At 41.3% G+C, this 22,886-nt stretch overlaps 1 long non-coding RNA gene across 3 annotated transcripts in view; it reads right to left on the reverse strand.

Moving 5' to 3' along the window:
• Positions 1-3,971: 3,971 nt before the first annotated feature.
• LOC135035180 (uncharacterized) overlaps positions 3,972-22,886 on the reverse strand; it is a 78,752-nt gene continuing 59,837 nt past the window's right edge. For 2 of the 3 annotated variants that reach the window (XR_010230258.1, XR_010230264.1), the window contains exons 5-6: positions 22,074-22,158; positions 3,972-4,201 (exon numbers count right to left, since the gene is read on the reverse strand). This is a non-coding gene — a long non-coding RNA (uncharacterized LOC135035180). The remainder of the gene's footprint in view (positions 4,202-22,073; positions 22,159-22,886) is intronic. The other variant, XR_010230270.1, reaches the window with a different exon arrangement.

The raw sequence follows: 22,886 nt of genomic DNA on the forward strand, positions 1-22,886 counted from the left end.
GAATCTGCCTGCCATAATGTGTAAAAAGGGGGAATCTGCCTGACGCGATGTGTAAAAAGGGGGAATCTGCCTGACGTGATGTGTAAAAAGGGGGAATCTGTCTGCCGTGATGTGTAAAAAGTGTACGCTGTCTTCCGCTATGTGTAACAAGGGCACGCTGTCTGCCGTTATGTGTAACACACTGAGGAAGCCGCCGAAGATATACCAAGGCGGAGAAACGCGTATGTGGACAAGTGAGTTTATAGCCGGCCGGCTAAATCATTCATCAAGTGATTGCCAGACATACTCTGCATGCTGTCTCACTAACTTACTAACGTACTCAGTACCCGGACATCCGGACCCCAGTGCTAAGGGGGAATAGGGAGCACGCTCTCGCACCTGAGTATTATTACATCTTATCCAGAGGCAGCTTTGACACCCTAGTGCTAAAGGGAAGGACATATTACAAGCTTGTCATAATTGCACTAACAATACTGCTTTGCTGACTTACGATCTATGGGACAGTTCATAACCAGTGACTGGAGCAACATTTCGTAAATTCTTTGCTGCCATAGAAATAAACGGACATTATACAAAATACCTCACATTGCAGGGACGCCTGCAATGCTATAGGAGTCACCTAACGGCAGTTATTATAGTCAGTGGAACGACCACATGTGCACTAATTTCTTAATGTATGTTTTTAGGAGAAATTTTCTCTTTGCATAATAGCTAGGTGTTATAGAGGCATTAAATGTTATATTCTTGATCCGTGCAATATATGAAATCTGGCCGGTGATTGTATAATCATATACATTTTATATATATTTTTATTGTGGGAATGAATAAAATCTTTAATTGAATGCTAAGCGCAGTTCCAGTTTCTGTTTTTTTTTGTTGCTGTATTTAAGTGGTGGCAGAGGAACCAAGCCCCAGGAACGTGCGGCTAACATTCGATTTAAACATTAGCGCCCAATTCTGTGTTTTTTTCTTTGCTACATAAAAAAAGGGGACGCTGTCTGCCGCTATGTGTAACAAGGGCACGCTGTCTGCCATTATGTGTAAAAAGGGGACGCTGTCTGCCGCTATGTGTAACAAGGGCACACTGTCTGCCGTTATGTGTAAAAAGTGCATGCTGTCTGCCGCTATGTGTAAAAAGGGCACGCTGTCTGCCGTTATGTGTAAAAAGGGGGACGCTGTCTGCCGTTATGTGTAAAAAGGGGACACTGTCTGTTGTAATGTGTAAAAAGAGGAATCTGTCCGCCGTAAGGTGTAAAAGGGGCTCTACTTGGTGTAGTGGTGCTACTGTGCGGCGTAATTTGAATAATGGAGACTACTGTGCACCGTTTTATGAATTGGTATTATTTTGTGGCCACACCCCTTCCCCACGAAGCCACGCCACTATGTAATTTTGCGCGCACCTACAGCGCCCACTGCCCCTGTTTTGCATGCAGGGGTGGGGCTCCAATGCCGTTTCTTGCACACAGTGCTAAAATGTCTAGTTACGGCACTGCTGCTAGGTATCTATTTCTCTGGCCCTGAGCAGGTCCCCCTCACCAGATCCTCTCCAGGGGTGAGGGGTTGGACTTGGATGGGATGGGGGGCCCAAAGCATTTTGTCGCACCTGGGCCCACCACTCGCTAGTTCCGCCACTGCATGTCCGGTATATAACATTGCAATGTATTTCTGTAATCAGTGCAGTATATATAGTGCCTTAAAAAGTATTCACACTTAAAAATCTCACAGACCACAATTTTTCTCTATTCATACAGAGAATTGTTCCTGGGTTACAAATTCATTTTTCAATCCTTGCAAAAAATAGCTAGTAGTAGACCATACAGTTTTAAATGTTTTTACAGGTATATATCCAGGGGTCACCTTATGAGAGGACAGGGCTGTTTCTAGCCAATTTGGCTCCCAGTGCGAGATTTAAAAATGCGCCCCCCATGACATAAAAAATGTGTCCCCCCCCCCCCCCCACACACCTAGATGAAAAAAAAAATTGTGCGTGCACCCGGCAAGGGGGCGTGGCCTCATCTGAATGGGTGTGGCCTCATTTAAATGGGCATGGCCTCGTCTGAAAAGACTACCTCACAATCCAGTTTTTGACCCTGCTCCAACAGATCACGACCACCACAGGAAAAAAAAATTCTACCATATTAAGCCCCACGCAGTAATGCACCCTGCACCATATTATGCCACACACCGCAATGCCCTTGATACATTAAATCCCCACACTACGGCAGGCAAGAGTCCCCATTTCACACATTACGGCAGGTGTCCCCATTTTACACATTGAGAGAGAGAATACTTACAGAGGCGATTACCGCTCTTCGGCCCACCTCACCAGTCCCTCTTCCTAACTTGGATCCCCCTCTGTACTCCGCTCGGGGGGGGGGGAGTTTCGTGGAGTGACGGGGTTGCGTCGTGACGTAACGACGCAACCGCGTCATTCCGTGAAACTCCGCCCCCTGAGCGAGTAACTCGGGGAGAAATACGAGGGGGAAGCAGGGAGCCACAGTTAGTGCCGCGGCGGGCGCCCAGTGCGGTTGCACTGCTCGTCTGCCCCAAGAAACGGCCCTGTGAGAGGAGATGGCCCATGTGCAAACTCCAAACACCTCCCCCCTGCACCAGTGCATGCACAGTGTAGATTATGACAATGCTTGAGCATGGGCGCAGGGCATGAGTGGAGAGGAGCCCAGTGCATCCTGGGAGGCTAACAAGCTTAGCTGGTCAGTGCCGCTCCTTGTCTCCACCCAGCATTCCCTGAAGAAGAAAATGTGTTTATCTCATCTAGATCTTACTCTTTTGACGCCCTTGTTGTGAAATTACTTTGAGGTTGTATTTTGTCTTTCATTCCATTATCATATCAGCAACCTGATCTAGGCAGTGTGTCTGTATTTAGTTATTTTTACACTGTTTAAACAACCGCACTAATCTTTGAGAGATGCTACTAATTTATTATTGTTTGCTTGTATAATGCCACGATATTTTGTACTTTTTAGACAATATTTACTTATTCAGTTCAGTCCCTGCTTGCAGTCTCAGTTTTCTACCGCACAAACACACACTACAGATCTTGTGACAAGTCAGATGTCACCTGCCAGGTGTTAGTTAACACATCATAAGTCAATGCAGGGAGCTAGGAGGGAATAAACACCTGGCATGTGCACTAAGTGAGGTGCAGCAAAGGGATGTGAGGGATTGGTTCAGCCAACCACGGCTACATGGTGAAACTAACAGAACACCAGCTGGCCGGGAAAGCAAGGTGTGGTTCTGGCTGCAGGATGGTACACTTTCCAAAAGTCAGGGGACCAGCTGGGGCCTTATGGAGTTATGGGCAGATGTACGCTGCACAATTTTGTATTGAAACAACACCAGACAATTAGACTTTTGCTTCATTGTGTAACTTGCATCCTCATTAAAATGAATTGATGATGAGCTAAGGGTATGGGTCACTCGGTCGACCCAACTTAGGTTGACACTCATTAGGTCGACCAGTGAAGGTCGACATGTGTGTTAGGTCGACATGTACTAGGTCGACAGGTCAAAAGGTCGACATGAGGTTTTTGACTGTTTTTGGTGTCGTTTTCTCCGTAAAGTGACGAGGAACCTAAATTAGTGCACCGTGTTCCCTCACATGGCTCGCTTCGTTCCAATCGAAGTCGACATGAATCATTAAGTATGAAAAAATCCAAAAAAATTAAAAAACAATGTGAAAAACTCATGTCGACCTTTTGACCTGTCCACCTAATGCATGTCGACATAATGGCATTGTCGCCCTTCAGTGGTCGACCTAATGAGTGTCGACCTAAGCTGTGTCGACCTAACGACCATAACACACGAGCTGATATGATTTGCACATTTGAGTTACGTTTAAAAAAAAATGATCAATAGATTTTCAAGAAAGCACATATGACATTGCTTTATTTATAGTTTTACTATATACAGTATATATATTTATTTACTTCAAAATAAGAATATTTGACATAAAAAAAACAGGACTCATTATTGAAAACTTATGATGATTGGCAGAGAACAGGAAATAGAATACTTTTTGCTAAGATTGATTATCCTTGAATACATAAAACATATTTGTCACAGAAAAAGAGGTCAGCCTTCTTCATTTGCACTACATGTGATCACCATCTGCAGGATTGATCCTTGGTTCTCGAAGAGTTAAGGCTGTCATGCTCTAGAAGAACAAAAAGAACCAGGAGTCCTGGAATGATAGCAGTACAATCTTATAGTTTAAAAATGCAAGTAGAGCTCGGAACATATGCATTGCAAGATGTGCCGTGGACATTAACAAATCCCCAGTATACAGATACCTACAGAGAGAAAGACCCTATTTATTTTAACAGATGCACTCTCCTAATACAGGCTCTGGGATTTCTGTCTCATTTCCATGACACATGAGCATTACTATAGGGTAAGAAAGTAATATAACATGATATAATATCTCTGCACCTCATCAAACTCTCCAGCTCCCACCACTTTCCCCCCTGATTTACAGTTGAGATCGTGCACTTCTATCAGACTGTGATGTCAGGAGAAGTGATTATTTTTCTCTAGCTATAAAAAAATGTTAAGGAGCCAGAGGGTGGGGGGGAGAAATCATTTTAAACATAAGTTTAGTAGGTGCATATTTTTTGAGATCACAGCATATAAGCTAACGATGGCTACTGCATGTTAAAACACTGGTCTGTTGTCCTCTTAATTGAGTTAATCTTACTAACCGCTTCATGGAAGCAAAATTATTTAATAAAACATTACAGCTAGTTGTGATTCCTATGAAACAAAAATCCCATAAGAAAGCTTTTCATACAGTCAAAGTATGTATTAGGCATAGCGTACGTGGAACAGAACAAATCATCAATAAATTGGAAAATGTAAATCCCTACCTGAGTACAGTGGTTATCTAATACCCCTTTCAGACATCCTCCAAAATTCCAGATTGTGCACATGAACGCACATCAACCTAGGATTTTGGCATGTCTGAAAGGCCTCAACCCAGGGTTTATCCCGAGATTTAAGTCCCGGGTAGACAACCCGGCTTAGGTCTGAATGGTGCAACCTGGGAATTTACTCCCATGTCGCACCTTGATGCCTCTGATTGGCGTGTGTACTGCTGGATGGGGCGGGGCTGTCTGGAGGGGGCGTGCACCGGCTGCTGCAGTCCATGTTGTAGTGAGTAGCCTAACAGAGAGGCGGCTTGTTGTGGTGAGGTCTTGGCTGGTGTGTGTGTTTGTGTGTGTGTGAGTTTGGCGTGTGTGTGTGCGTGTGTGTATGAATTTGGCATGTGTGTGTATATTACATGTATTCTGTGTGTTTGAGTGTGACGTGTGTATGTGTAAGATGTGTGTGTGTACGTAAGACATTTATGAGTATGACGTGTGTGTGTGTGTGTGTGTGTGTATGTGACATGAGAGTAGCCTGGTCTGCCCTGGCTGCCAGGGCATAACAGGCTTATGTCTGAAAGGGGTTCACCCAGGAATTTCCCAGGTCTCAGGTTAAGTGTGAAAGGGGGTCTCCAGCAAAAACCCAGCAATTTTCAGATATGAAAACCCGGGACTGAGCAGGGAAATACGCGGGTCATATGTCTGAAAGGGGTATTAGTAGATATACAGCAAGCTCTTAGGCAGAATTTATACTGTATGGTTGAAAGAGGAAACATACTATAGATTTTCCAGAGGCAACTTAAGTGGAGGATATAACAAGTTGTCAGAGGAGTTCAGTTCATCTATGTCACAAAACAAATAATTTGTCAAGACTACCATTTAGTCTTAGATTACTAAACCACACTCATTATTTTTCACCTTTTGGCTATGATCAGGTTTAAAGGCCAGCTACCTAAAGATCAAGGTGCTATGTGCTCCTGCTGCTACCTGAGCAAGTGGTGCCCAACAAGTAACAGATGATGGTGTCCCTTTTGACATGCAGTTAAATTATATAAGCTGTCTTTACAGTGAGTGCTATTGTGCATGACTCATTAGCCACAATAACATCACATGTCTAAGTCAAGGACAGGCTGATAAGACTACAGGTGCATGTTGTTTACATGGGTCTATAAAAGGGTCTGGATATGTCCAAGCCTCTCACTGTGCTATTGGAGTGTCCCAGTGCTGTACAGCTGTAGAATACTTAGCCCAGGAGAGATTGATACCATATCATATTGACTGCTATTTATCTTCTATCACCTGTATCCTGTTACCTTTAATAAAATTTACTCTGGTTTAGTATCAACTTGTAGACTAACCTCCACTACAATGGGAGATTGAAGCACGAACCTAAGGCTTTAATAAAAAATAAACAAATGGTTGATGGGTTCATTGAAATCTTAATATTTTTTTAAACCTTACCTTCCGTCTTAGCACTCAGTAAGAAAAGGTGGCAGTAATTGGGGAAATGAGGACACATATTTATCTATCAAGAATTTAAAAGATGGACAGTCCCTGCATTGCATTTAAAGGCAACAGCCAACTCCACCTAAAATAATGTGTACAGAGGACCTTCCTTGACACAATCTGAATGGAAACCACCCCCTTGGTTAGGCATTGTACTTGTCCCTCCACAACGTAAATGCCTATGGTGGCAAGCTTGCCCTGGTTTTAAAGGAAATAACCCGCAACAATCATTTTTATTTATTTTTTGGCCACTGAAGTAGCAGTAGCAAACAGAAAAGATGTTGCATAAAGATAAGCCCAAATCCCCTTCATTAAGTGCACTCTGTTGAGCCTACAGAGTACAGTAATTTTCCAATAGCAGCGTGCATTACCATTCACAGCCTGCAGAGTGCACAACTAACATCACTCTGTATTACCATTCACAGCCTGCAGAGTGCACATCCAATATCACTCTGTATTACCATTCACAGCCTGCAGAGTACACATCCAATATCACTCTGTATAACCATTCACAGCCTGCAGAGTGCACATCCAATATCACTCTGTATTGCCATTCACAGCCTGCAGAGTGCACATCCAATATCACTCTGTATTACCATTCACAGCCTGCAGAGCGCACATCCAATATCACTCTGTATTACCATTCACAGCCTGCAGAGCGCACATCCAGTATCACTCTGTATTACCATTCACACCCTGCAGTGCGCACATCCAATATCACTCTGTATTACCATTCACACCCTGCAAAGTGCACATCCAATATCACTCTGTATTACTATTCACAGCCTGCAGAGTGCACATCTAATATCACTCTGTATTACCATTCACAGCCTGCAGAGCGCACATCTAATATCACTCTGTATTACCATTCACAGCCTGCAGAGCGCACATCCAATATCACTCTGTATTACCATTCACAGCCTGCAGAGTGCACATCCAATATCACTCTGTATTACCATTCACAGCCTGCAGAGCGCACATCCAATATCACTCTGTATTACCATTCACAGCCTGCAGAGTGCACATCCAATATCACTCTGTATTACCATTCACAGCCTGCAGAGCGCACATCCAATATCACTCTGTATTACCATACACAACCTGCAGAGTGCACATCCAATATCACTCTGTATTACCATTCACAGCCTGCAGAGTGCACAAACATTCCAGTGTGCGTTTCCACTCATTATCAGCAGTACACATACCTGTGTTTTGCTGACACACTTCACCTACAGAGAGCACTTCTGTTACACCTGTATTCAACACTTTCGGCTAGTGCCTGCTACAACTGCAGGGCAGGAAACCAGTTCTTCAGCCTAATATTTATATCAGGTCTCCTTCCTGTTCAGTTATCTAACTATCCAGAAGGTACAGTACTGAAAAATCAACCTTAATCCACACCCCGACCCACTTCATAAACATAGCGCTGCCTTCGCTATACTTTACTGGTATTTAGTAACAACAAAACCAGCCCCTGGTACCTTGTGGGCTTACACTTAAGAAAATGGCAATTAATATAAGTGGATAAATGCTAGGGGACCACTTCAATGAAATCCAAAGACCTTTGGCCAACCACTTTGTGGATCTTATATAACATAAACTGGTCTTATACTAAGTTATTGTCATTTATTAAGATAAAAGCAAGATGGAAGAGTCTAAAAAAGCTCATTAATCGAAAAATCTCCAAAGGATATGGAAAAAGCAAGCTAAAACCCTTCCACAGCCACCTTGGCTGCTGTCTCAATGACTGAGTGCAAGAGAGCAGTATATACTGTATAGGCCTTCCTGTGTGTCCAACTCTGCAACAACATCGACAGTAATATCCTGCTTGGTTAGATCCACCCTGCCATAACTTCATCAGTAAAAACAACTTGATTGGATCCTCTCTGTGGTACAGATTTGAAAAAGCAGCTGACATTGAGGCATTATACCACCCTTTATGATCAATTAAAAGATAACAATTACTGCTGCACTTCCTTATGTAATTGTTTGTGCTTCTCAAAATAATTCTCCCATTCAAGTATGAAAAGCTCCATCCCCAAATCCCATTACAATACAAAGAGTCTTGTCAAAAAACTGGTAAATGAATTGACAGTCAGTCAAACAAAAACTTTGGTTATTATTATTATTATTAACAGTTTCTTATATAGTGCAGCAAATTCCGTTGCGCTTTACAATTGGAAATAACAATGATATAATAAACTGGGTGATAACAAACAGTCATAGAGGTAGGAAGACCCTGCTCGCAAGCTTACAATCTATAGGGAAATAGGCATGGATACACAAGGAAATGTGCTATCTATTGCATAGTGCGCCAGATTGAAAAGGTTCTTGGTGGGCTGTATGATATGGTCACACAGCAATGATGAACCGGGTTTGAGAGGAAGGGAAAGTGAAGAATGAGAAGATATGTGAGGATATGTGTGGACTGTACAGAGTGGATGCAATTTGATAGGAAGGTTTATGAAAGTTACTGTATGTGGGCGGTTCTGGAATTTGATAAGCTTGCCTAAAAGAGGTGAGTTTTCAGGGAACACTTGAAGGTTTGGAGACTAGAGGAGAGTCTTATTGTGCGTGGTAGGCATTCCACAGAGTGGGTGCAGCTCGATGAAAGTCCTGCAATCGTGAGTGAGAGCGAGTAATGAGTGTGGATGAGAGACGCAGGTCTTGTGGAGAGCGAAGAGGTCTGGTTGGGAGATATTTTGAGATAAGTGATGTACGTTGGTGTAGTTTGGTTAATGGCTTTGTGTCAATGGCCTTGGTTAATGGTGATAAACAACAGGTGATTTTCTTAGTAGCAGCGCTAAGTGGGGAAATGCAGAGACTCTCAATTGTCAGGTAAACAAAAGTGTCACATACTGTATACACTATAAACACACTTTGACCTTTCCCTTGCATGCAACCACTCTCGGCAGATGGTGTGCCCTCTATTCTACAATACAACCTGGTGTTAACCTTGTTGAGATTGGAGAGGAGGTCAGGGTAGGGGTTCAGGGTGTATATCATAAAATATTTGAGCCCCAAACTTAAGCAGGAAAAGTGTATATGAGCATATCCTCAGCTTGACCCATCAGAAGATGCATCCAGCTCTTATGCACTAGCATATGTGTCACATTCATAGTAAAGAGTATGCTTACTCACCACTATAGTGAAAAGAAAGCAGAAGGATAACATATTGATAAAGATAATGTAGACACAGGGTAGATATGTGGCGTCAAAGCGTTTTGTAGTTTATGCTAAAGTAATATTACCTTATTTGTACACAAAGTAATAATAATGTAATGATGTATCAAATACACAAGAAATATAGGGGATATTTCAGACCTGATCGCTAGGCTGCGTTTTCTCACAGCAATGCATAGGCGCGTCCGACTGCACCGGGCATCGGTGCAAAGCAACTGGATGGTGCGAAAAAAGCGATCGCACGGTCAATCGCAAGAAGATTGACAGGCAGAGAGTGTTTGTGGGTGGAAACTGACTGTTTTCAGGGAGTGTCTGGAAAAACGCAGGCGTGTCCAAGCGTTTTCAGGGAGGGTGTCTGACGTCAAATCCGGTCCCGGACCGCCTGAAGTGATCGCAGCGGCTGAGTAAGTCCTGTGCTGCACAGAGACTGCACAAAATCAGTTTGTGCAGCTCTGATACACATGCAATCGCACACTTGCACAGCTCAAATACTCTCCCCCTGTAGGCGGCGACTATCTGATCGCAGGACAGCAAAAATCGCTGCATAGCGATCAGATCTGAATTAGGCCCTTAGTACCTTGAAGAGGTATTAAATGTGAAAATCACATTTAAAAATCACATTTAACATATAAATTATCACTGAAAACTAGCACCAATGCAAAAACAAATACAAAATACAGTTGAATAATATATACATACCTTGTGTTCTCTCCTATAATATTCAAATTGAACCTTCTTTTCTGATTTCAGTACTATCAATGGTACTTTTATGACATATCTGTCTATTCATGAAGCAGTGAAAAGTGTGAAGAAGTGAGGCCCATGACAACCAATCAGCTGCTACATATATTTTTATAGAATGCACTTTATAAATGTTACCTCAACACTGACTGGTTGCCATGGGCAACTTCTCCACTGACTCACTTCTTCCCTCTTTTCACTGCTTCATGAACAAACCCCATAATCAGAAAATCTGAAGTGGCTAGCTAGCGTTGCCGTAAGTGATACGCCTCATTTGGTGCACTTATGTGAAAACACGATCACTGTTCTTAATTTGCCCTTTCCCAACCTTTCCCACTTTCTGTCTGGCCTGCCGGACCACATCCTGTGGCATCCTTTGGGAAGAGCAAGTAAAGGGTTGGGAATCAGATAACTATACAGAATTATGCACTGCATTTTTAGTGTGCTTTTGCCGTGTGGAAAAAGCGTATTTTATGCAAAAAACAAACAAACAAACAAACAAACAAACAGATGTATGTACTCTCTACCCCTAGGTGTTTCTAGATGCAATCATATAATAAAAATTAATAAGAATCATGTAAAAATATTGTGTTATTAAGTTTTGGCTCCTTCAGTTCCCAATGTATCATGTTAGTTTCAGAAACTTATACCTAGAAACATATTTAACTGAAACCTTTCTAGGAGACTACAATATATTTACGAAGTGCAAACTGATACACTGGGACATACAATTTGTAAATAGAATTAGGAGAAAATTACATATATTTCCCCATGGTACCCTGACTCAGTACTCATCACTAACTGCTCCGATTTGGAACATTATCCTGAATTACTGGATTTTACATAGCTGGAGCATACACATTAGGAACCATTCATAAATGAAATAATACAATGGATTATTCAGATATTGTTATAGTATGGTGGGAATTCCTTGAGCTACTTAGATGACAAGATGTATGTTCTTTGTACTAAAGTAAAATATGCTTTTTAATGTACAGTACTGAGATATTATCATTTATTTCCGGAATAATTTTTTTTATCTGATATAACAGTAAGAGTTTATTTTACTTAACATTTGTTATAATAACAGTGATAGAGGTTGAAAAACTGTAAATACATGTATTTTTTGTGTGCGATTTGTTGTACTGACTTTCTGGTGCTACAGATTCCTGTGGCTTGCCCTAATATCCCTCTAATCCGGGGCACCAATTCAAGCCTGCATTTTACCTGGTTTTAACCAGCCATAGAACCTTTGTACATCATAGGTGTTCCGGATTAAAGTTATATTATGGCAAGCCTACTTACTGTATAAATAAAAGTGATGATGATGATGATGAAGAGCAATTAAGGTTTTAATAAAATGCTAATATATGAATTAGGTAGTTTTGGTTATGCTATAACTTCTATCTGCTCTGAAAACTTTCCTGACATCATTAGCAAACTGGTACAAGAATATCCCACTGTGGTGGGTGTGGAGAGTTAATGCATGGGAGGGGTCAATGAAGTAATTTGAGCTGAAGGGTAATGGCCATCTGCCAGAGGAGGTGTGTCAAGCAAACAGGAAGCCATTTCCAACCACCAGAGTGGTCATGGTCAGCCCATGGTAGTCATGTAACAATTAAGAAACTACAGCACATGACGAATAACAGAAAAAGCCAACATACTGTATGTGCACTGTAGATGGGACTCAAGTCTACAATAGACTTAATTATGGACCAACATGTCTTCCCGCAGAAGTACACACCAGGAGTGAAAACCCCCCAACAATATTAAGGTAGGGGGATATCCAATTAGCTCCAGTAATTTACTGGGGCTAATTGTCGCACCGGGGGCTATCTAACTAGCCCCGATAAGCGAGCACAAGACCTGGTTAATCAGGGATTTTGTTTCACCTGCGAAGCAATATCCCCTGAAAACAGCACCGTTTTCGTGCTTAAACGGGGCTGTTTCATCCGAAAACACACAGGTTTTACTGAACCAGTGTGTTTTCAGGAGATCAGCTTTTTTTTTGATGGGTGATCCATTTTGGATAGCCTGTCAAAAAAAAAATTGGTGAAACATCAGAAAAAAGTACAAAAAACGCCCGTTTTCGGCCGTTTTTCTGACCCAATGTTTTACTAGGGATATTTGGATATCCCCCGTAGTCTGCATTCCTAAATACAAATTAAACTTTAGCATAAATAAATCTTATTATTTTGATATTAAAATGTGTCTTCCTGTATCAGTAATTCTATACATTAGTCAAAATCTAAAAATATCCTGACGTTTATTATGTACAGACAATTACAACACTAAAATATGGGTTTCCAATGACCCATTAATTGTCAAGCTATCACCTCCCATATGTTATGTTTTAGATTATTAGGAGGTATATTAAAAAGGATAAGATCACACAATTCAACACACAGTTTATACTTTATTAAATAATCTAAAAAATGCCCTCTCTTCCCTTTCCGCAATAAATTAAATTGGTGTTTTGTCGCAATGAACCTTAATATTATATTAACAAAGATCTAAGATATACTATCTCACTCAGTAGAACAGTATCATTCTTTGAGAACTTCCTACAAATTAAACATTGTAACTATATTGTTAATAAATGAGATTATTTATAAAGAATAACTGTTACAATGTCAATATATCTCATTAAATTATTAGCTCAGAGGTTCAGTTATTTCCTCTTTCATTAACATCTTTCTAATTATAGCTTGTAATTTAAGTGTCAATACCACCTCGGGAGAGGAGAAGGGAATGCGTATTGCCAGTAAGCCTTATGGGGAATCTGTGCACAGCGCAGGCCAATACTTACATTGTACAGTTTCATTAAGCTGTATTAATAAAGGGGATCATGCTAAGTTGGGCACAATTTGCACCTGATCGCAAACCTAAAAATTATTTTGTCAAAAATGTGTTTTGTTACCCATAAAGAGCGCAAACGTGACATGTGGCCATCTTAGCATGTCTGACAAATGTGCCTCCTTAATCCTGCAAGCAACAGGAGCAAATGTAACTGGAATATAACAGGAGAGGTAACTTCACAGTGATAGGAAATGTACGCTCAAAAATCAGTAGACAATGCATACGGATTAAAGTGAATGGACAGCCAGTGTAATTATTAAATAATAAAGCAGTAGAGAGCAGCCTTTATAATGAAAGGCTAACGCAGCTCCTCACCCCTATAGGGGGAATTCAAGTGTTTGCATACTGGTAGCCACTAGATGGTGCCTGATGAAGCAATTCAAGTATTGCTATATTACTGTTATGTTGTTTATTCATTTTGACAGGCTGGTAACTAGTGTAAAATAAAAGTAGAAGAAACGTGTCTAAAAAAGTTTCACTGTAATTCAGTGAATTGCACCAGCCATATTATAGTACTTGAATATTAGTATGATTCAGAGCAGTGGATGATTTTACCTATGGGCTGTAGGACTGCAGACCCCCCAGGTATAATCTTCCCCACAGCTCAGTGTCAGTGAAGTCAGATGCAGTCCGTGACTGCACTGGCTTCACTGTGACTGGCAGTGACTTCCTATTGGAAGTCCTACTTGTCAGTCACATACACACATGGCAGTCCCATTGGGAGCGGTTTCCCCCCTCCAGGACTGCCAGACTGGGCTGTGATAAGCAGAGAGCTGGCTTCTTATAGGAAGCCACTCCCTGCCTTTCGCACAGCTCAATGAAGCTTCTATGGGCTGCAGTTGGTGCAGTCCATAGAAGTTGGGGGTTTGGCATGCACAGTCGCACCACTGCATCTGTGCATGCCCCATTGTGCAGGTGCAGGAACCCAAACATAAGTAAGAGCCACCGCTGATTCAGAGAGATTATGGGGTCTATTTACTAAGCCTTGGATGGAGATAAAGTGAATGGAGATAAAGTACCAGCCAATCAGGTCCTAACTGCATTGTTACAGGCTGTGTTTGTAAAATTACAGTTAGGAGCTGATTGGTTAGTACTTTATCTCCATCCACTTTATGTCCATCCAGGGCTTAGTAAATAGACCCCATAGACATATACAGCCTAGCAGATGCAGTCACCAGTCATTATCATTAGTTTCAGCTTGTATCAGGGGTCCAGCACTGGCAAATGATAAGTCTCCAACAGAGTTATACGGGTCTGTTTGGTACTCACCATTGGGTGCTCTTTGTATGAACACAACCTTTCTGCTACTCATGCACTCTCCCACCTCCTTTGTACAAATGGTAATCATAAGTGCATATGTGTTTCGGTTGGCAATGCATATAGCAACATGGAGCATATGTGCAATGCGAAAAAATTAATCTTATGGATAAAAAAAAGCAAAATTCTCTACATGTGGTCCTAAGTGTATAGTGGATAGCTATTGCCAATGTATACATTCTCCTTATACTGTATTTGTTCTTTATAGTGGCTCAGGCTAAAACTGGTGGCTGACTATACTTTTGATAAAATGCCCTACAAAGGTGTTATTTAATGCAATAACACCATGTATTATTCTACCGTAATATCTGTCATAGTTCACACACATAAGCTGGTTCCTGTGTTGCTGTTAGCTCCCATCTGATCATGATTTGAAAGTTTCATTACTATCACTGGAATAGAGTTTAAAAATCAAGAGAGAGTATACCCTGTGTATAATCTCCTGACAGCTGCGTTATATAACTAGTGGCAAAGGCTACTGAGGGTGTGGATTATTAGATCTACACTAAAATGGTGTACAATCAATAGGTCTACCACTAATGGTAGACATGCATTAGGTTGATAGGGTCAAAAGGTCGACGGGGTCAAAATGTTGACATGGAAATGGTTGACGCAAAAAAGGTAGACACAATTTTTTTGGTGTGTTTTGTCACTTTTCTGCCACAAACAAGTCCTATTAGTGTACCACGTTCCCTTGCATGGTACCTCACTCCGCTACCGCTGCGCTCGCCATAGGTTGCTATTCCCAATAGTAGTCCACGTGGATGGTAAAGTATGAAGAAGTTGAAAAAAAAAGTGTGGCTATCATATGTGTGTTGACCATTGTCATGTCGACCTTTTGACCCTGTTGACCTAATGCAAATGCAAGTGGATTGGTATAGAATTTGGCGCTGGGATTTTAAGTGATGAAAGAGGAGTATTGATAGCACCCTTACCTGAATGATTAGTGTTTGGTAGCCATGAGGATATGATGAAAAGAGTGTGTATTATAATAATAACAAACAAAAAAAGGTTATATTTATCCCATGGTTGATCAATGTGTTTTTATTGTTTTCCTCTTTTTATCTGTGATGGTGGTGCTATTTCCTCACAATGTTGTCAGTACATGAAATTAAATTGCAAAAAATGGTAGTGGTTTAACGTGGATTCTTTAGGTCCCCAAATATGGTATTAATCACTTTTTGCAATTCTGTTGGAGTTTTGATGGTATTGATTAATCTTCCTAGCTTACATAATAAAAGGTGTAAAAAAAAACTCATCACGGTTTCTTTTGACTTTAAAAATACCAGTGTTAATGCATGTCTACCATTAGTGGTAGACCTATTGACTGTAGACCTTTCTAGTGTAGCTCTATAGTCCAGATACTGCCTAGGGATCTGTTACAATGGGGGTCATTGTGACCCGATCGCACTCTGCAGTTTATCGCACTGACATGCGGGGCGGGATAGCCCTGTGCTGGGCGTCCCTCCGCATGTCTATGGTCATGATCGTAGCCCTGCAAAATTTTGCAGGGCTACGATCAACTCGGAATCACCCCCAATGTTCTAAGGCAGTGGTTCCCAAACTTTTTTGAATCATGGCGCCCTAGACTATCTGAATTTTTTTCACGACACCCCTAGGCCTAAAGTTTCTAATTCAGAAATTTAGAAATAAATATTAAATTAAGTAAATTGTCTTTACATGTCATCCTTAGGTTCAAATATGTTGTGAGGGACAAAATTCACTTCTGTTTGTCCACATAGTTTATGATTGACAGCCACCAGCACTGGTTTTGCCTATTACATTGACCATAAATAATTTGAATTGCTCCTGGACCTCCAATCCAAGGCCCCCTTGCACACAGTTTGAGAACCACTGTTCTAAGGTAAAGAAAGAGACAACATTCTATATCTGGGCAGCTGAAAGCTTAAGCATGCTCTAATACTGGAGATGGATGTTGTCGAAGTGGGCTGTAGCTATGGTCAGGTCATATGTTGTTTCAACAAGCTATGTGCTGCTGCTGCTGCTGCTGCTGAGGAAGGAGTATGTGGCTGCATTATATACACATAAATGCTCAATAGAGGCAACATATTATAATTTTATGTGAAAAAGAATGCTTAACAAAGAACAACTTGTCAATAGGGGTTGGGTACAAAATCCTGTCAGTCAGGACGCTGAGAGTCAGGAGACTGATAGCGGGATCCCGACAGCCAGAATCCCAACACATCCTGGTAAGTATTTTCTCCATACCCATACCTGCCCCTAACCCCATCCTACATCTTCCACAGCTTACTCTAACTGCTCCCTCCAACAGCCGCCCATCCCCCTACAGCTTAACACTATCCCCCACCCCTGCAGACAAAGCCAAACTCCCCCTAGTGCGTAACCCTAACCCCGACCCCTGTACTTACATCTGGAATGTGTTGGGATTCATGTCGTCGGGATCCCGCTATTGGTCTCCTAACTGTCTGGATCCCAACTGACGGTATTTTGACCGCATCCCACCAAAATCATTATGTAGTACCAAAACCCACAGTGGAATACACATGCCAGCTATACCATTTCATCAGCAGGGAGTTAATTGAGGCAGAGTAGGGGCAATTGAGCATCTCCATCAAGAAGCTGTAGTTAATTTTGGTTATTATTTATGATAGTGGCAGAGTTGTAGCTTGCTTCCAAAATTAGGCAATATTTGCCTTCTGGCTGCACCACCTTGTTTTTGTCTTAGAGGCCTATTTATCATTATTTCAAAGTTATCCCTCTTTATTAGTATTCCTTATTGCCATTTATCACGGCAATAAAGAATGTATTTTCATACCTACAGTATTTAAAAATCTCTTGCCAACACAGCAGCTTTGGACTGGAGGGGAGGAGGAAGTTGGCGATAATACCTCCATTGCCAAAAAGTGTCTGCCACACAAACTGAAGATTGTATTAGCTAATGAGGGCCAAGCTCCAAAAAGATAAGCTTTTCATAGCTTAGTAAATATTGCCATATTCATATCCTTTGTATTAGGTTATTTAATAGTGAATATACCTAAATCATGCAGAAAAAGCTGTTTGCACATGACTTTAAGTTGGAAGCTGCTAAGACCTAATAGGCTGTAAACCAAACCTATGGGCACAACAAGAAATGCATCTATAAGATGTCAGTTAGAATCTGTAATGGTAATACAATTATCGCTCTATTGCACTAATAATAGTGCCCTTCCGGATCCAACTGTTTAGATTTGAGAAATCTGACATCTTCAGTGTCTTCCTACAGAAAAATGTAGGTATTTCTTGCAGGGCAATTCAGTTTTGTGTGGTCGTGATGTGCACCTATACACATCACCGGGAATTATAATTCCCCAACATTGAACATTTCCCTGTACACCGATATGGATGGTGAGGAAAATGTGCTATACTGGTGGCCACGTGTGATTTTTTTCTCCAGCACTTTGTGGCCAACGCTGATAACTGAATTGCCTCCTTACAATCCAGGTTTGTAAACTGTTATTCTGACATTTCATAATAGCAAGAGAAGATTGAAGAACCAGCATAATGTATACTATTCTTATGAACAATAATTTAGGAGGTTAAGCTATAAATATTCAGTTATTGATTTTGTTCCAAGTTCTACGCTTTCTCATAAGCTCAAAATTGTTAATGTAACAGGAGGAAGTTTACATTAGTTCTTACAGCATAAGTTATTTATAAGTTCCAAGCTGTCTTCTCTGATCATTTTATATTCCAGCTGACACCTTCAGTATTTTGGCGATGAGACAGCAGTGGCTTCTGGCCGAGGAAACTTCTCTCACTGAGCTTCATTCTTCTAAACACGCTGTGTGTTTATTAGGTTGGTGCAATGGGCCTGATTCATGTTTGTAAGTAAAGCAAAAAAGCAAGCAACTGGGCAAACCCATGTTGCACTGCAAGTGGGCCAGATGTAACTTGTGCAGAGAGCTTTAGATTTGGGTGGGGTGTGTTCAAAATGTAATCTAAATTGCTGTGTAAAAATAAAGCTGTTTAACATTAGAGGGCTACATGCAAAAGCAGCCAGTATATAACCATTATAGGAAAAATCTAGTATTACTCGGTGGTATAATCTTGTGACAGGTGCTCAAACCCCCAAGAAATTCACATCACAGGTCAAATGGGAAGTTGATCTAGCTTGTACTTTTTTAGACGAGTACTGGAAATCGATATTTCATACCAGTTTTCGACTGTCGAGATGCTTGTCCCATGCTGAACTCGATTATAAACTTCTTCACCGTTTATATTTAACACCTGCTCGCCCACATGCCATGAAGCCCTCTTCCTCTAGCCTAAGTTGGAGAAATTGTGGCAATGGGGGTAATTCCAAGTTGATCGCAACAGGAAATTTTTTAGCAGTTGGGCAAAACCATGTGCACTGCAGGGGAGGCAGATATAACATTTGCAGAGAGAGTTAGATTTGGGTGGATTATTTTGTTTCTGTGCAGGGTAAATATTGGCTGCTTTATTTTTACACTGCAATTTAGATTGCAGATTGAACTCACCACACCCAAATCTATCTCTCTCTGCACATGTTATATCTGCCCCCCCTCCTGCAGTGCACATGGTTTTTCCCAACTGCTAAAAAAATTTTCCTGCTGCGATCAACTTGGAATTACCCCCAATGTGGGAGCATTGTTACATATTTTCTGGTCATGCCCCGCAATTAATAACCTATGGATCACAGTATTTTCTCTTATCACAAGAGTACTAGGTTTTCCAGTATCCCCTCATCCACAGTTAGCTCTTCTCCATGTATATTTTGGCGACCTTACATCAAACGACCGGTACATAATGGGTCATATACTCATTGCAACTAAGCTACTGTCCCCACTATTGAAGCTATAGAAAATATGGTCCAATCCCACTGTGTGTTTGAAACAACAGAGGCTACCTATTACTCCTCAGACACTTGTCCCTGGCTGCGCTGGTCCCTGTGGAGCAATTATTGGCAAGTAAGAACCCATGTGCCAACAGGTGGAACTTCCTCACTGAATATGAACCCGGAATTGTTTATTTTCTGTGTATGCTTGAGATCAAGCCAGTAACTTAACTTGACTTTTTCTTGTATTATCATAGTGTTATACTTTTATGTTACTACGTGAAATGTTTTAGATGTATTTTCTTGTGATTTTCATCTTAGAGCTGGACGCATTGTGTATGTTCTTTGCTCATTTATGTGTACCTCCCATTTCCTACCCACTATGTACCCCCTTTTTTCTGTACCCCCCCCCCCCCCCACCTTATCCATTACTGTTAAAACTTAGTAAAAATATAATATGAAAATAAAAAACTACAAAGGACAGCTCTTCCAATAAGAGCTTTCCTTTGCAGTTTGAGGACTTTGGGAGCTGCGAGGTACACTAGGAGGAATCCTACTGGATCCCTCTCCAGCATGTTTGCAGTAACAAGCCCATAGGTTTCTATTAGGCAACGCCATCTATTGAAAGTCTCTTTCAGTTAAAGGATCTTACTTTCACTGGCACAAATAACTCAGGGGCACATTTATTAACATTATTTTTACTAAAATAATGTGAAAAAGGGTGTTTTCACACCCTTTTCACATTATTTTAGCATCACTCCAATGTATTAAAGGGCTTTTGGAGCAGTTTTCGTGAAAAACTGCTCCAAACCATTTAATTGTAATTTTTTTAGTAACCCACATCGCATTCCCCATACATAATGGCAAATGCGGTGTGGCTGAATTTACAAAATAAAAATGTAAAAAAATACCGCAGTGTGCACTGTAATAATTACGCCAGCTCAGGCTGGCGAAATCACAGGGCAGCACTGCGAGATACCTATTTCTGCCCAGCTTTCTCTGCCCCCCCCCCCCCCCTCACAGAGAAACTGTGCGGGGACCGGCCAGTGTTATCAGCTCTGTGTGTCTGATGGACACACAAGGTGATCGCTTGTAAAAAAAAAAGTAAAAAAAGAAAACATACTTACCAGTCCAGGGAGCCAGTGATCAGTGCTTCGGTGTGGGCTGCCGGGTGCCTTGTCCTCCATGTGCTGTGCTGTGACCCCCGGTGCAGGAAAGTGATGCTGCAAAATAGCAGCTCACTTTACATCACCGGGGTCACAGCAGCGCACAGGATCCAGCGCCTGGCAGCCCTGCAGGAGCAGCGATCACCAGCTCCCTGGACTGGAGAGTATATTTATCATGCAGGCGGGTATGTCAGGAGGGGTCAGAGGCATGGGGGAGGGGGTAGACACAATGGGGGGTCAACCCAGCGGCAGTGATGTCTGCGGTGGCGGTGCATGCGCAGTAGGGAATCGGGGTATTTTGCCAAAAAAATACCTCGATGATGCTGCGGACAGGTGTGGTACACTAAACCCTGGTTGTACCTACCTATGCTGAAATCTAAGATAAATATATATATATATATATATATGTAAAGATATGTATAGGTTTATACATATATAGTTTATATATATATATTGGTAATTTTCATATTGATGTTGTTTATTGTGTTGGGGAGGAGTAAGTGATGGAGTGCTGAGCCAGCAGAAAGTCACATGACATAGACACTGCTAGAACAAGCTGCAGCTGGCTGAGGTGGACAGTTGTCAGTCAGAGTCTATAAATATCAGCTTTACCCAACTGCCAGTGGGCAGTCTGAGGTAACTTTCTGAGGGAGTGGACCTGCTTTGCTGAGTACCAGCATTCCACAGTGAGTGGGGGGGAAGCGATGGTACTGTATTGAAGAACCGAGCAGTGGTACTTTTCAGCAGCATTTATCGGACCCAGCATCCTATGGCAGGTGCTGTGAAGTAAAGGCGGGCAGTGTGTAGCCAGAGAGAGAGACAGTGATTCCCCTTAGAGAGACTGCCATGTAAAGAGAGATAGTGAAAGCGACAGAAAGGTCTGTAATTACACACCATGCACAGTACTACACCTTGTCACCATGCTCCAGCTGATAGCTTCCGATAATTACTAGTGACTGGCTTTGAGGAGTGCAGGATAGCTCCAACCACAGTGCATGCCTCAGCCCTTCTCATTACAGCATCCCTGTTTACCCAGTTACTGCATGCCTTCATAGAAGTCACATTACTAACTAGAAGCAGCTAGGAACTGTCTGTTAGTGAGTGGCTGGTCACATAAGGAGCCAGGCCTCTGGAAGACTGACAATTACTTCTGGAGGGGCACCTAACAGATAACAGCATAGATAACCACTATTGCTCCTGAGTGGATTCATTTACCTGTCCAGTGCCTCATTCAGAAAAACAAACTACACACATTCATCAAAGCAGCTAACCACTTTTCAGCAGCAACAAAGACTCATGAGTATAAATTCTCCACACACTGATTTGTATATATGTCTCACGAGGTTACAAAGTTTAGCGGACAGTGGAAAAGGAATTACAAGTGTAACCAGCACCTACAGGAATGAATACATTTAGACGTCACAGAGGTTCTAAGAATATAGAAATCTTAAAACCAATTTTTTTTCAAGGATATTTTCACTTTGGACAGCAACACAAGAAAGCGGAACTTTGCAAATACTTTAGCAACTATGAATTGAGTACAGTTTAATCTATGATTTCAAAGTGCAAGCAATGCAGTAATTCACCCTTTTACATGTAACTCACCCGGAGCAGCAACTTGCAGCATTTCAGCATGTGGCCACATAGCTAGTTAAACTGGAACTAAACAGCAATTTCATATGTGCACCGACTGTAAAGACACAAGTTAACTTTATTACTGCAAATATAGTTTGGTGTTAATCGTAGTGTTATCTACAGACATTAGTGGTTCATTCTTATTCTCATAGATGAATATATAGAAATATACTGTTAACAGTACAGTATTATTCTGTGTATCATTTCTGATGAAATATTTATGGCAATGCATTTGGTAACATATTTCTATTTTGTATAAATATCTAATTATGTGATGAAAAGCAGATTTGTGTTACCAGGTCCAGGTAAATGCTATTGGTTTGGAATGATAGGAACATCAATCTATGCAGAGTTCCAGTAAAGTAAAATTATTAATTCTGTTGGAAGTGTGTAATACTTCTAAATATAATTAGTTTGAATGTATACCCATTGTTGAGAAACTTTACATATAACTGTATTGAATCCAATTCATTTTCAGAAAATAGCATTTTTGAGTAAATTTGATTTATTTTGTTTAATAAATAATCCCAGCTATAACCCTTTGTGCCTGAAGAAAAATCTCCTTACCTCTCTGGTGAAACAGGAGGAAAAGGTAAACCCAGAAACACACCTGTTGGGGTATCACATTTGGCGTCACGAACAGGATTCTTACTGATTCCAAAGATAAGTTTTAACTAATTAGTTAAATCAAGATGTCTCAAGGGGAAGCACCCAATAGGGAGGGTTCCATTATGCACACTTCCTCTGCCATTACAATGTCATACTATTTTGGTACACCATGGA

This window comes from Pseudophryne corroboree, chromosome 2, assembly GCF_028390025.1.
Source record: "Pseudophryne corroboree isolate aPseCor3 chromosome 2, aPseCor3.hap2, whole genome shotgun sequence".
Lineage (NCBI taxonomy): Eukaryota > Metazoa > Chordata > Amphibia > Anura > Myobatrachidae > Pseudophryne > Pseudophryne corroboree.